We start from the raw sequence: 12,739 nt of genomic DNA, 5'->3' as shown, positions 1-12,739 counted from the left end.
AAACTGTTCAAATTACAGTATTAATAAGTGAAAACTAAACAATTCTGGCTATACATCAATCAAATAACATCTATGGTATGGATACATTAGACAATATTACAGTGTTATTTATATTTTGCTAATTTGATTTGTGTTTTATTTTAAAGTCTGTTACTTCAAAGTTGCGAGCCTACGTGACTTTTCATCAGAGCATCATCTGATTTTGCTCTACCTTATTTGATCAGAATCAACCAGAGGGCACAGACTTCAAGAATTGGGGCAACATGACGTAAATCATCTTCTGGTACACAAATATTCAGGATTTGGATTTCATTGTTTTGTGGTGGCAATGAATACAGATTCAATAGCAGCCTTCCGAAGTGAACTGAATAAAAACTTGCATTGCAATTATAGGCAAAAAGCAAGGAATTATCTGGATCTCACGAAGTTGGCACAAATCTGATAGGCTGAATGTTGTACTTCAATAAGACACACCACATATTCCTACGTCTGTGTTTATAATGTTAATATTGACTTTTGCACATGACAATGAAACAAATGCATATAACAATAAATACATCATTTCTAATGCATTTGTAATGGAAACTGTTACATTGCTTTCTAAGTGATGCTACAGTACTTCACTAGTTGGACAGGTCTCATTGCAGTTTGATACTGTGGTAATGTCCATTATAGATGCCAACACAATTTTATAATGATAAACATCGAAAATGTGCATTGATGAAATATATTAATAGCCAATTTCTCATTGCACCATTTACAGCAGTTGGAGAACACAAGATGTCTCTTGCCGATCTAAACTGTTTGGGGTTTCTCTCCTTCCCCTCTTTGCTATGCATTCTCTCTTTTTTCTTTACCATTTCCTTGTATGGCTTCTCTTGGTTTACTTCTCCTCATGGTGTTTTTCATCCACCCGTGAGGGATGGTGCATAATTTAAAGGGAGCTAACAAAAGGCAGCTGGTGGACCTAGTGTAGCATTTTCAAGGAAAACCTGTGCTCTATTTTCTACCTGTTTGCCTTTCACTACCATCTACTACATAGTCAATACCTTTATGTGCACACTGCCTTTTCATTCCCCTTCTCCTCCATACCACCAAACAATTGTCAACCAATATATTCTCACTCCTCTATTACTGCCCCGTAATGTGTGGCAGCAGACCAGATTGCCTCATTTTTGACCAAAAGACCCTTAGTTTTCTTTGAAAGAAAACTGTAAATAAAATCAATGAAGAAATTTTCCTTCATCCTATTGCATCATTTACCTTTCTCGTGACCACTAGCTAACAAGTATGATACATTAGAATCTCTGCCTCAAAAGGTGTAATCCATTACTACTGACTTCTTCATAATACCAACACAGGTAAGAACCTAGCAACAAAGCTCCATCATTAAAATACACAAAACTATTAAAAGAAAAAATACTCCTTGCATTCCCTCACTGCTATCATGCTAGATTCTCTTCTGAAGGTTTTAAGTATATAATTAGCCCACATTTTTCCTTTCGCATAAACATATGTTCAAAGTTTTGGCAAAGATCTGTAGCTTGGGTTGTGGGTGAGGTTGTTGCTTGCTCGCCAAGCTGGCTTGTCCTCGTTCAAATGTTTTGTCACTAGGTGATATCATCAGTGGAGTCTCTGATAAAGCAGTGGTCTGCTATTCTGCCTGGAATTTGTACTATTTGGTCCGTTATGGTGAGTAGTGTCATTTCTGGGTTTGATCTGTATGAGTTTGTCTACGGGGTCCAATTCTAAGTGCTTATTAATTGCATTACAGGTGGAGAGCCGTGCCTCTAGGAACTCCCATGCGTGTCTATGTGTGGCTTGGGCTACTATGGCTACCTTGTCCCTGTTAACCTGATGGCTTTCATTGTCTGACTGTAGCGATATTAAGGAGAGTTCGCCATGTCGTTTTGTTGCTAGTTCATGTTCATGAATTCTGATGGTTATTTTCCTTCCTGTCTGCCCAATGTAATGTTTTTGGCAGTCATTGCATGGCATTTTGTAAACCAGATTCATTCTGCATGTTGTGGGAATGGGGTCTTTAATCCTTGCAAGTGTTTGTCATAGAATGGTTGTGGGCTTGTGGGCCACCATGATTGGTAGTGGTCTTAGGAATCTTTTTCTCAGTTCTGGTATGTTCTTGATGTATGGCAATGTGGCCAGTGTGTTAGGGTGCACTGTGTCCTTCTGTTGTTGTTGGTTTAGAAGGCACCAGTGGATGAAGTTGTGGGGATATCTGTTTATAGCAAGGATTTTATATATATGCTCTTCCCCTTTCCTGTGTAGTTCCAGGGTGTTACAGTGTGTCGTGGCCCGATTAAATTGTGTCCTAATGCAGCTTTGTTGGTGGGCATTGGGGTGGTTGCTGTGGAAGTTAAGGGTTGCTTTTCTGTGTATTAAGGTTTAGAACTCCCTGTTGATCTAACTCTCAACTTTAACATCCAGAAACTGTAGTTGATTGTTGTTTCCTTCTTCCCTTGTGAATTCAATCCCAGCGAATACACTTTTGATGAGGTGGTGGGTCTCCTCTAACTTGTTGCATTAAAGTTGTTTTTTTGTGGTCTTCGAAACAGCAGTTGCCATGCCACAATGCGATGCATCCAGACAGGATATTTCCTTTGCTGCATCTATGAAAATTGGCAAGAGTCCTTGCGGAATTTCCTTAGCCTCCTGAAGTAGAGATGTTGTTGTGCTTTCTGAAGCATCACATCAACATGGGTGGACCAGAACAGACTGTTGGTGATCATCACTCGCAGGAACTTGACACCGTCGAGCATCTTCACCTTGATCCAGAAAGAGACACGCCCTCCACTCCACTTCCTGAAGTTAATGGCTAGTGCTGTAAGAGGGGAAAATTTAGGATTTTGACCCAGCAACAGTGAAGGAATAGCAATACAGATCCCACAGGAGGATATGCTACTTGGAGGGGAATGTCCAGGATGTGGTGTCCCCATGCATCTGCTATTCTTGCTTTTCTAGATGATAGGTCACAGGTTTGGAATGTGCTGTCAGAAGCACCTTAGCAAGTTACTGCAGTGCATCTAGACAATGAAACACACCCTGCCACTGTGCATCAGTGTTGAAGAGAGTGAGGTTCAAGGTGGTGGAGGCAGTGCCAATCAGGAAGGCTACTTTGTTCTGGATGCTGTAGAAGGTCATTGGAGTTGCATTCACCCAACGAAAAGAAGAATACTGCATCATATTTTTGGCTTGTGCCTTAGAGATGATGGACAGTCATTGGGAGATAACAGGCAAATTATTTGCTGCAAAATTCTAAGTTCCCATGTGCTCTTGTAGCCATAGTATTTATATGGTTAGTTGAGTTCAAGTTCTGGTCAATGGTTGCAGCTAGAATGTTGATAATGAGTATTCAGCAATGGTAATTCCATAGAACTTCAAGGAGCAAAGGTAAGATTCTCTTGCTCAGGGATGGTCATTACCAGCTACATCATGGCACAAATGTTACATGCCACTTATTAGCTCAAGCCTGGTTGCTGTCCGGGTTTTATTGCGTTAAGACAGAAAATACTCAAGTGTCTGTGGAGTTAACACTAAACCTATCGCAGGTGAGTGGCACTAAATATTGTGAAATCAGCAGCAAGTATCTATACTTCTGACCTTGAGAGGGAGGGAAGATCATTGCCGAAGCAGCTGAAATGGTTAAGCCTAAGACACCACCATAAGGAATTCTTGTCGTGATGTTCTGGAGGGAGATGACTGGCTCTGATGGTACCATAATAAATGTCACCAAAGGTAGTTCAATGGATGAGAAAGACCACTTTACAAATTATGTAATTACTCATTTTGGTTAAACTCTTGCTTTGGAAATTATGAAAATTGAATAAGAAAAGTTCCTTTAAGTTAGGTTTTTCCCCATTCTAATTCCAGGCACAGTAACGTATTCAGGAAAAAAGCTGAAAAAATGTGGCAAGATTTTGACATCATAAAATCCAGTGCCAGATAGAAGTAGCACCTGTGAACACTCAATTAGTACAGTTTTTTTAATGATTCCTTACAGTAATTGTGGAAAAATGAGTCCAAGAGATCACTCTGTAATGATGATATAAAGTCACATGACTAGAGTGAGATAATGTTATGCAGACAGACATCATGGACAAAACACTCAGCTCATATAGAACCCTTGCAGTGCACGTAGAAAGTGTATAAATAAAAGCCTGTTGCTGAAATGAACACAGACAGCTCGACAGTCATTTGAATGACAGTCAAGGCTCCATCACCTCAATCTAAAAGCAAAATAGTAACAGAGTTCCATTCCTCATTTCCAATTTAAAAAAAGCTTGCTGCTGTGATGCAATTTATACATTTTTAATATTGTTTTGTTTCAAAGTCTGGATTTAGTACTAGTGCCTCTAGGGTTTGATCTGTATCTATGAGGGGACTTAATAGATCAACTTGTTCTTCAGCACAGTGGTTAGCCCTGCTGCCACATAGTGCCAGAGACCCAGATTAGAATCCAATCGTGTGTGACTGTGTGTGGAGTCTGCACATTCCTGCTGTGTCTGCTAGGGTTTTATCTGGATGCTTCAGTTTCCTCTCACAGTTCAAAGATGTGCAGGTTAAGTGGGTTAGCCATACTTAAATTCCCTGTAGCTTGCAGGCTAGATGGATTCGCCATGGTAAATGTGACTTGACAGAGAAGAGCAGGATACTCTTCAGAGGTTTAGTGCAGATTCAATGGGCCAAATGGCCTCTTTCTCACTGTAGGGATTCCATGATTCTTCTGTAGCCATGATGATTTCTTTCAGAAAGCAAAATGGGAGAGACAATTCTTAGAGGCTAATAGGGTTTTAGAAACCCTAACACTATTATAGGTGAGTTTTATGAGCAGAGACAGTAAATAGCTGTGCCTTTGGTTTCAGTTCAGAAAGGTCATGGATTTTTTTATTATTAGAAGAAACACTCATTTCTTGAAGAAAACCCCTTTAGTTAAGGCTTGTAGCCGGGTGAGCATAACAGTCACTCTAGAAGAAAAAAAGGTAGTTTTGAACAGTTAAAAATAGGTTGTTATCTCAGTACAAAAACCCAAAGTAAAAGTTCCAAACCAGAAGTGTTTGGTTAAAACATTGACAGAGTTATTTAAAACTTAGAACGTTCTAAATTCAGTTATATGAAGACTGCAGGAAGAGGCTATCATATTCTTAAAGCTGAGAATTAAAGCCAGGATTAAATCAAGGCTAATAGGTGCAATTGAGAATGGAATTCTCTCTGTTGCGAGTATTATAAAGGAATGCTATTTGGATTAATGCAATTTTGCTTTACAATGGTTTCAAAATATAACATGTTATTTGTAACTAGTTTGGTTTGTTCTATCTTACCTCCATTTCTTTTCCATAATGAACCTCTATGTTAACTGTTAAAAATATATCTGCAGTATTGCATGCCTGCATTCCAGCGAAAAATCACTCATTAAATCTAACAAGACAAATCGATCTATTGAAGCCGATGTCAATCTGTCACATCACAGGTCTCATTGTATTATCAGCTGTAATCATAACAATTAGGGTCTTTTGGGTGGATTTGGATTTGAATTTACTGGATTTGAGAGAGACAGGTGTCTTTCTTCCTAAAATAATGGACAAACACTGGCTCCGGATATTAAAAGCTACATTGCACTGACCTTGACTGAACAAAATTTAAAGATGGCTTTGAATGCTGCCAAAAGTTTACTTGAAGCAGAAAATAAAACAGTGGCTTATTTGAAATCTGACTAAAACTAGAAACAGTTAGCAGATAAAGTGAATTTAAAAGTAAAAAGTTTAAAGGCATAAAAATGAAATGGTTCAAATGATTATCCAACATTTAGAAGTGGAACAATAGAAGCCTGAAATTGTGATGTCACAGCTGGACTTTGTCAAGCTTTTCTTAGAAATGAAAAAAAAAATGCTTAGAAGAGACAAAGGTTAAGGGATAGCGAGGATAAAGAAAAACAGAGTAATGGGAAGGGGCAGAATGTGAACAAAATCTGAAACAGAAAAGGAGGACGAGATAAACAGAGGATGATTTAAAACAAAATGTAATTTAAATGTCCCATGAAACTGGGAGAGGATTTGGAAATTTAGTTTCAAACATAATTTTTAAAATTTAACAACAAATTATGAATGCAAAAGAATGAGGCTGACATGTTTAGCCCATTTCTTTAACAGAGATGCAACAAATAAATTTGTATTTAATTGAATTATACCAACCTACTAGAGGCTGAATCTGAAACAACACCTTAGTGCTATTACTTGATACCTTGTTTTTCAATGACAAAACAGAAACCACTTCATTTGTTGCAATTTACCACTAGAGTTGCTCCTAAATGAGTCATTTAGTCTTAATATGGACATAAGGTGACAGCAACATTTAAAAGGACACAGAAATTGATAAAGTAAAGCTTTATGTTTCAAATTTCAGAGAAAAATTGAACAATGCTCAAGTTGGCTAAAAAGCATTCGAAGGCTGCTATAAGGGAGTGTTGTTCAGATTAACAGAGTTGTAATTTACTGTGTGTTTTGAAAGGTTTAAAATGTGGGTTCTCTGTAAACAGTTTGGTTATTCTGTCTTCATTTCTTCTGCATAATAAACTTCAGTTTTACGGTTAAAACCAAATCTGCAGCATTGCATGCTTGTATTGCAGTGAAGAACCACTTATGTAAAATAAAAAGTTATGATCTGTCACGCAAGATTACAGTCTGGGATCTGACTTACCCAGTAATGACATCTGCTGAGGTCATAACACTTCTAAACAGATATGGTTTTAACCAGGTGAGGTGCGTGCTTCAGGTTCTCCTCGCTGTTCTCTTACCTCCTTGATCAATTGCAACAAAAACTTTTAACACTTCTTTTCAGCATACAAGCATACGATACTTCAACTAAAATAGCACTCGTTAAAATTAATACACCAACTGCAAATTGTTTTTTTTGAGTGAAATGGAGGGAATTTCATTACCTAACAAGTCTAAAAAAAAAACAAAATGTGACAAAGTACACACACAGAAGCACAGGCATAAAGTTTAAAAAGGAGAATTTGTTTGGTACAAAAGAAAGGTCAAGTACGTGCAGTTTAAAATATATAATTAGAGTAGTAAGGGAATGGAACGCTTTGCCTGCAACGGTAGTAGATTCGCTAACTTTAGGTACATTTAAGTCGTCATTGGATGAGCATATGGACGTACATGGAACAGTGTAGGTTAGATGGGCTTGAGATCAGTATGACAGGTCGGCACAACATCGAGGGCCGAAGGGCCTGCACTGTGCTGTAATGTTCTATAACCTAATCTATTCTATTAGAGTCCTTTAGGTGCTGTATTTTTAATCTAAGACCACAGTTACTTAACTAAGATCTTTTAGAGCCATATAGCACAGAAACAGACCTTTGGTCCAAACAGACCATGCCAAACATAACCTCAAACTAAACTGGTCCTAACTGCCTGCTCCTGGCCCATTTCCCTTCAAACCTTTCCTATTCACATACTTATCTGTGTGTCTTTTAGAAGGTGTAAATGTGGCCATATCCACTACTTCCCTAGGAAGTTCACCAACTGCATAAATAATTAACCCCTCGTGTCTTTTGTAAAATCTTTCTCCTCTCACATTAAAAATATGCCTCTTAGTCTTGAAATCCCCACCCAAAGGAAAAGACATCTACCATTAACCCTTTCTATGCCCTTCCTTAGTCTTGTATCCTCAAATCTGAAAGTGTCCTCAAGCTCTTCTTGAATGAATGTTTCTCCAATTTGCATCACCAGGCCCTGTTTCAGACTGAGAGATAGTAAGAACTGCAGATGTTGGAGTCAAAGACAACACAGTATTATGAAGATGAAGGGGACCACTCACTCCATGATTCCCTCATCTGCTCCAGACTCTGCACTAACCCCACCACCCCCGGCACCTTTTCCTGCAGCCGCAGGATGTCCTACGCCTGCCCTGACGCCTTTCCCTCCCAGCTCCATTCAAGATACAAAACAAACCTTCCATATCAGACAGGGGTTCACCTGCATGTTTGTCAACTTGGTCTAATCTATCCACTGCTCCCAATGTGGCCTTCTCTACATCGGTGAGAACAAGTGTAGACTCGGAGACAATTTTGCAGAGGATCAGTGCTCTGTACGCAACAAAACAACAACACCTTCCTGTCACCAACCATTTTAACTACCCCTCCCACTCACTGGGTGACATGTCCATCCTGGGCCTCCTCCAGTGTCACAATGACACCACCCACAAACTGGAGGAGCAGCGCCTCATATTCTGTCTTGGGAGCCTACAGCCTGATGGCTTAAGTGTGGAATTCACCAGTTTTAAAATCTTCTCACTCCTGGCCTCATCCCATGTCCAAGTCTCCCTCTCATCCCCATCTCCTTGAACTGACACAACCTGTCCATCTTCTCTCCCACCTGCTGTCCCTCCCATCCCACTGACCAATCCCAACCACTGCCTACCTGCACTCGCCTATAACCCTCATCCCACCCACCTTCCACAACCCCACCCATTCATCTCTATTTATTTCCCACCTTCCTTACCTCTTCTCATTTCTAAAGAAGGATCCTGACACGAAACGTCAACTTTCCTGCTCCTTTGGTGCTGCCTGGCCTGCTGTGCTTCTCCAGCTCCATAGTGTGTTATCACTATTTCACAATCTTGGCTCAAGCTGGTCAGGCAATCTCTGTCCCACCTGTTGTCAGGATTTTCTCTTCTTTTAAAAAACAGAAGAAGATTTTAGTCCCAGCAATTCTCAGGTAATAGAATTAGAAGATGGAAGTTCAAAATTGGCAGTTCACATTTTATGACTATTGTGACAATATGTTTACTCCTACTTTAGCTCATCAGCAACATAAATATTAGACTCAGTTGAACTTGAATTTTATTTCCACAGCTACCACTCACTCAGCCATGTGTATCATATTTTTATTTCCCCTAACACATAAAAGGCATATCCTAATTGGAGTCAAAAGTATCCAATTGACTAATTCAAGTCAGCAGTCAACAATATATGAATTCAGTGGTGACTTAATTGTATTTACAGGGTTTACCGTGGTTACGCAGACTGCTTGATTATCTTAAATATTTGATCAACCGATACACTCTTGGTCCCATACGTACTGGTTAATAAAAGGTTTGCTGTATCAGTTTTCATTAATTTATAAATGAGATTGATTGTATTGTTATACACATGCTTGCAACTTTTAGGGCAGGTTATTCTCTTGATCCCCCAGCAGAATATCTCAAAAGTCCAATAAATTGGCACTAATAAAAAACTGCAATTATAATTATGATTCATGTTACACAAAAAAGGGCTATCGTCTGCTATTAGAGTGTCATAACACTTAGTAAAATCAATGGTCTAAAAGAGACAGAAATGATGCAAATGGATTAAATGCTTAATTTCATTAAAATGTATCCAGTCAGATTAAAGATAAACAGCTTAAACTATTAAATATACCACTGTCATACCTGTTAATAGGGCACAAAATAATCGTTTTCTCCCCCAAAGGCTGCTTTCTAGAATTTCCAGAGGACTATTTTTCGATTTTAGCATCTACTTTTTAAAGTTGTGTAAACTCCTTTAAAAGGTGATGCAGTCTGTGACAATGCATGGTCAACTGGACTCTCACAGAAGGAAATTTAGAAGAATTTATCATTCACCTCATTTAGCATCAAATTATTCATTAAACTAAAAGCCACAAAGCAAAAGGAAAGCATGAATTTCCTAGACAGTATTTAATTTGGTACAAGGCAACAATCATAAATTAGCAGATTTTCCCCTCAAAATAATTGCCACACACTTCTACACTGAAAAACCATCACTTTAAACACACGTTCCAGATTGATGAGGTCACAGTTAGCATGTTTTCATCATGTGTTTACAAGCTTAGAATATTTTAACAAGGTAGTTATTGTAATAGATTGCAGCTCAGATATTAACTGTGGATTTAAATTCCACAAATTTTAAATTGTTAGAGTGCTCATTATACAGCATTCAATATTTTTCCCCCATATTCTAATTCCTTATCATACCCATCCAGCCTGAACCTGCAGATTCTAAATTCCTCTGCAAGTAATTCATTGCCACAGTGAGTTTAAGTTGACAAGTTCATGGGTAGCTGAGTGTTTCTTTGATGAACGTTTGACACAGTCCTCTCTTTGTAGTCAGTTTCTTTCCTTCTTTGCAGCCTTCCTCCCCAATCACAAAAAACAACTTTCTTCTCACCACTCCCTTGCAGCCAGTCCAACTCCCCTCAGCTTCCTTGCAACACTCTCTGGTTGGCAACACCACCATCTGCCCCCGCTGATGTCCCACAGTACCTCCCAAACTCCATACATTCCCCATAGGCTTGCAATCTCTGTTTCTTCCCCAGGCCTCTTGTGATCTTCCTAACTATTCTAAGAGCAGCAAGCTTGGGAAAGAACCAGCTTGCAATTACAGAACAGCACCTGGCTATTTCTTTCCATTCTTTTCATGAGGGGCACTCCTCTTACATGAACGAATCTTCCCATTAGATTTGAGGGCTCTCTGATTAGTATTAGAATTAGAATTAGAACTCAGATTAGGATTGGGGTAGCATGGTGGCTCAGTGGTTAGTGCTTCTGCCTCACAGCATCAGGGATCAAAGTTTGATTGTACTCTCTGATAACTGGGTGTAGCTTTCACATTTTCCCTGTGTCTGCATGGGTTTCTTCCGTGTGCTCTCGTTTCCTCCCACAGTCCAAAGATGGGCAGGTTAGATGGATTGGCCATGCTAAATTGTCCTTAGTGTCCAAGCATGCACAGGGTAGGTGGATTAATCATGGGAAATGCAGTGTTATAGGGATAGGGAAGGGGGGTGGATCTGAGCAGCATTCATGTTTGGAATGTCAGTGTGGTCCCGATGGGCTGAACAGACTTATTCCATACCATGGGATTTTATGATCTATTTATCCACTGCCCCAAGAGAGTTTCAGTACCAGCTCTTAATCTGCTGCATTGACTTGGCTGTGATTTGACCACTTCCACAAAAAAAACTTTTTTTAAAATTTATAGTATCTTTTGTACAAGTTCGACTTTCAAAAATTTTCTCCCTCCTTCCCCACCTACGAATAATCAATATGCAAATGAAGAAATTTGCATTGTCCATTCCACCATCCTGGAACCAATCGTCACACTTGTTCAGTAGTTTCATGAGTGGCATCAGCCTGCTACAGGTAGTTCACCTAAAACATGACAGCTGTGTTTTTTTGCGATCTCGAACAAACAAAAACATAGGAATTTGCAACATAGTTGCTACAGAAAGTTCTTATACTGTACAGTAGAAAGTTCATGTTATCTAAATAGTGTCTACTATTCATCAATCACATTACAGCCAATTTGCATTAACAAAACATGCATTATAGCAGAATTACCTAACGTTGTTTTTTGTAATCTGTATTCTACGTGAACCCAAACAATGCATTGGTGGGTAGTCTGACCTTAAAAGCGTCATTGCAGGACCAAATCTTGACATCTTTCAATCCTAAATCCTCTTGCCAGGAAAGGAAACCCAATAATAAATGAGACTGCAACATGGAAGTCAAACATCCCATAGTATCCACAGCTTCCTGCCCGATAATAGGTGTAGCTAAAACAATTCACGACTTGTTTTAAAATCGTAACTTTATCTGAACCTAAACGGTTCAATTCTACACCGCAGCATGTCATCAGGCAACAAAATTCTTCATACAACTTACAAACAGCAGGATTCGGACCATACCCGTGAATCAGATGCATTTACTTTGTGTCAGTTATTCCTTGGATCACTTAAAGTGAAATAAAATCACATTATACTGTAACATGGAACTGTGCACTTCAACAATGGAACTGCCATTTTTCAGGCAGAACGAAACTGAACTTTTCAGTCATGCACATTTTTACACTAAGTCCGCATTGACTTCACAACACAAATATGCTTTTTCTTATACAAATGTCATTAGAAATTAAAACAACAAAATTGGAACAGCAGTTCTCAATTCCAAAATTGAAAACACAATATTGGCTCCTTCCCTCATGTCTTTGATCAACAACAAATTCCAAAGTGTTATTTCAATACTGTTACAGTACTTGATATTAGATCCTAAATAGTAAGAAAGTAGGAGACTTGGAATGCTTTATCCTTATATTGTTCTCCTCTCACCACAATTTCCTCAATTCCTAAGAATGCTCACTTAAATTTGTAACAAAGCACATTTTCTTCGACATCCCAAGATCACAATTAATATATACAATTCCAAATTCAAATGCAATGCAATCCCTAGCCACCATAGAAACTATAGATGATGCAAGTCTTATTTCAGAAGCAAAGGGAAGCATTTCCCTCCATTCCTTAGATTCCAATGTGTAGGCTCAAACCAGCAATGCTTTCATGTCAAGGTCTCTATCCCACGGGCATCATTCACTTTACCAAAGAAATTCAAGCTACTCAACATCATGGAGATGGGTATTTTTTTAAATTGTTGCAAAAATTTAGGCATTTATTTAGCCCTGCACACGAAGACTTTATCATTAATGATTAGTACATGTAAACTAATGTCCTTAATCGTAAGATAATAAAATGTGAGGCTGGATGAACACAGCAGGCCAAGCCGCATCTCAGGAGCACAAAAGCTGACATTTCGGGCCTAGACCCTTCATCAGAGAGGGGGATGGGGTGAGGGTTCTGGAATAAATAGGGAGAGAGGGGGAGGCGGACCAAAGATGGAGAAAAGAAGATAGGTGGAAAGGAGACTA

General features: G+C 39.0%; 1 protein-coding gene across 8 annotated transcripts in view; it reads right to left on the bottom strand.

The window, feature by feature from the left end:
• Positions 1–12,739, bottom strand: part of prkd3 (protein kinase D3) — a 388,805-nt gene that overhangs the window by 226,980 nt on the left and 149,086 nt on the right. The window contains exon 1 of one of the 8 annotated variants that reach the window (XM_059648670.1): positions 8,523–8,664. The exons of the other annotated variants lie outside the window; for them this stretch is intronic. The gene's annotated coding sequence lies outside the window, so the exon portion shown is untranslated. Of the gene's footprint in view, positions 1–8,522; positions 8,665–12,739 lie in introns of those variants that run through there. 8 annotated transcript variants of the gene reach the window in all.

Source organism: Stegostoma tigrinum, chromosome 9, assembly GCF_030684315.1.
Source record: "Stegostoma tigrinum isolate sSteTig4 chromosome 9, sSteTig4.hap1, whole genome shotgun sequence".
Classification (NCBI taxonomy): domain Eukaryota; kingdom Metazoa; phylum Chordata; class Chondrichthyes; order Orectolobiformes; family Stegostomatidae; genus Stegostoma; species Stegostoma tigrinum.
The sequence above is the reverse complement of the archived record's forward strand: the minus strand, read 5'-3'. Positions and strand labels throughout refer to the sequence as shown.